General features: G+C 38.5%; 1 non-coding gene across 1 annotated transcript; it reads right to left on the bottom strand.

Moving 5' to 3' along the window:
- Positions 1–282: 282 nt before the first annotated feature.
- On the bottom strand, positions 283–582 carry LOC147341002 (signal recognition particle RNA). The gene has a single exon (XR_015159988.1).
- Between the last annotated feature and the right edge of the window lie 2,122 nt (positions 583–2,704).

Here is a 2,704-nt window from a genome sequence, read left to right as displayed (position 1 = left end):
TTGATCTCTCCATTTTCATTTCTAATTTTATGGATTTGATTTTTCTCCCTTTGTTTCTTGATGAGTCTGGCTAATGGTTTGTCAATTTTATTTATCCTTTCAAAGAACCAGCTTTTGGCTTTGTTGATTTTTGCTATGGTCTCTTTTGTTTCTTTTGCATTTTTTTCTGCCCTAATTTTTAAGATTTCTTTCCTTCTACTAACCCTGGGGTTCTTCATTTCTTCCTTTTCTAGTTGCTTTAGGTGTAGAGTTAGGTTTTTTATTTTATTTTTTATTTTTTTAAAGAGACGGGGTCTCACTATGTTGCCCAGGCTGGAGTACAGTGGCTATTCACAGGTGCGATCCCACTACTAATCAGCACGGGAGTTTTGACCTGCTCCGTTTCCAACCTGGGCCGGTTCACCCCTCCTTAGGCAACGTGGTGGTCCCCCGCTCCCGGGAGGTCACCATATTGATGCTGAAGTTAGTGCAGACACCCGATCGGCATAGCGCACTGCAGCCCAGAACTCCTGAGCTCAAGCGATCCTCCAGCCTCAGCCTCCCGAGTAGCTGGGACTACAGGTGCGTGCTACCGTGCCCAGCTAGAGTTAGGTTATTTATTTGACTTTTTTCCTGTTTCTTGAGTTATGCCTGTATTGCTATGAACTTTCCGTTAGGACTGCTTTTACAGTGTCCCACAGGTTTTGGGTTGTTGTGTTTTCATTTTCATTCATTTCTATGCAAATTTTTATTTCTTTTTTGATTTCTTCTGTGATTTGTTGGTTATTCAGCAGCATGTTGTTCAGCCTCCATATGTTGGAATTTTTAATAGTTTTTCTCCTGTAATTGAGATCTAATCTTACTGCATTGTGGTCAGAAAAGATGCTTGGAATGATTTCAATTTTTTTGAATTTACCAAGGCTAGATTTATGGCCCAGGATGTGATCTATCCTGGAGAAGGTTCCATGTGTGCTTGAGAAAAAGGTGAAATTCATTGTTTTGGGATGAAATGTCCTATAGATATCAATTAGGTCTAACTGGTCTATTGTATCATTTAAAGTTTGTGTTTCCTTGTTAATTTTCTGTTTAGTTGATCTATCCATAGGTGTGAGTGGGGTATTAAAGTCTCCCACTATTACTGTGTTATTGTTAATTTCTCCTTTCATACTTGTTAGCCTTTGCTTACATATTGCGGTGCTCCCATGTTGGGTGCATATATATTTATAATTGTTATATCTTCTTCTTGGATTGATCCTTTGATCATTATGTAGTTACCGTCTTTGTCTCTTCACAGCCTTTGTTTTAAGGTCTATTATATCTATATGAGTATTGCTACTCCTAATTTCTTTTGGTCCCTATTTGCATGGAAAATCTTTTTCCAGCCCTTCACTTTCAGTCTGTATGTGTCCCTGTTTTGAGGTGGGTCTCTTGTAGACAGCATATGTAGGGGTCTTGTTTTTGTATCCATTCAGCCAGTCTTTGTCTTTTGGTTGGGGCATTCAAACCATTTACGTTTAAGGTAATTACTGATAAGTATGATCCCATTGCCATTTACTTTATTGTTTTGGGTTCGAATTTATACATCGTTTTTGTGTTTCCTGTCTAGAGAATATCCTTTAGTATTTGTTGGAGAACTGGTTTGGTGGTGCTGAATTCTCTCAGCTTTTGTTTGTCTGAAAAGCTTTTGATTTCTCCTTCATATTTGAATGAGATCCTTGCTGGGTACAATAATCTGGGCTGTAGGTTATTTTCTTTCATTGCTTTAAGTATGTCTTGCCATTCCCTCCTGGCTTGAAGAGTTTCTATTGAAAGATCAGCTGTTATCCTAATGGGAATTCCCTTGTGTGTTATTTGTTGTTTTTCTCTTGCTGCTTTTAATATTTGTTCTTTGTGTTTGATCTTTGTTAATTTGATTAATATGTGTCTTGGGGTGTTTTGCCTTGGGTTTATCCTGTTTGGGACTCTCTGGGTTTCTTGGACTTGGGTGATTATTTCCTTCCCCATTTTAGGGAAGTTTTCAACTATTATCTCCTCAAGTATTTTCTCATGGTCTTTCTTTTTGTCTTCTTCTTCTGGGACCCCTATGATTCGAATGTTGTAGCGTTTAATATTGTCCTGGAGGTCTCTGAGATTGTCCTCATTTCTTTTAATTCGTTTTTCTTTTTTCGTCTCTGATTCATTTATTTCTACCATTCTATCTTCTAATTCACTAATCCTATCTTCTGCCTCTGTTTTTCTACTATTTGTTGCCTCCAGAGTGTTTTTGATTTCACTTATTGCATTATTCATTATATATTGACTCTTTTTTTACTTCTTCTAGGTCCTTGTTAAACCTTTCTTGCATCTTCTCAATCCTTGTCTCCAGGCTATTTATCTGTGATTCCATTTTGATTTCAAGATTTTGGATCAATTTCACTATCATTATTCGGAATTCTTTATCAGGTAGATTCCCTATCTCTTCCTCTTTTGTTTGGTTTGGTGGGCATTTATCCTGTTCCTTTACCTGCTGGGTAATGTGTTATGAGATGTCTATGGTTTTGGGGTGACTTTGGGCAGCCTGTATCTTGGAGCTCAGGGCTGTGTTCCTGTGTTGCTGGAGAATTTGCTTGGTATGTCTTGCCCTGGAACTTGTTGGCCCTTGTGTGGTGCTCGGTTTCAGTGTAGGTATGGAGGTGTTTGATGAGCTCCTGTCAATTAATGTTCCCTGGAGTCAGGAGTTCCCTGG

This window comes from Bos grunniens, chromosome X, assembly GCF_055505025.1.
Source record: "Bos grunniens cultivar Pamir isolate PY7600 chromosome X, Bosgru_T2T1.0, whole genome shotgun sequence".
Classification (NCBI taxonomy): Eukaryota; Metazoa; Chordata; class Mammalia; order Artiodactyla; family Bovidae; genus Bos; species Bos grunniens.
Note: the sequence above shows the minus strand (reverse complement) of the source record. Positions and strands in the feature narration are given on the sequence as shown.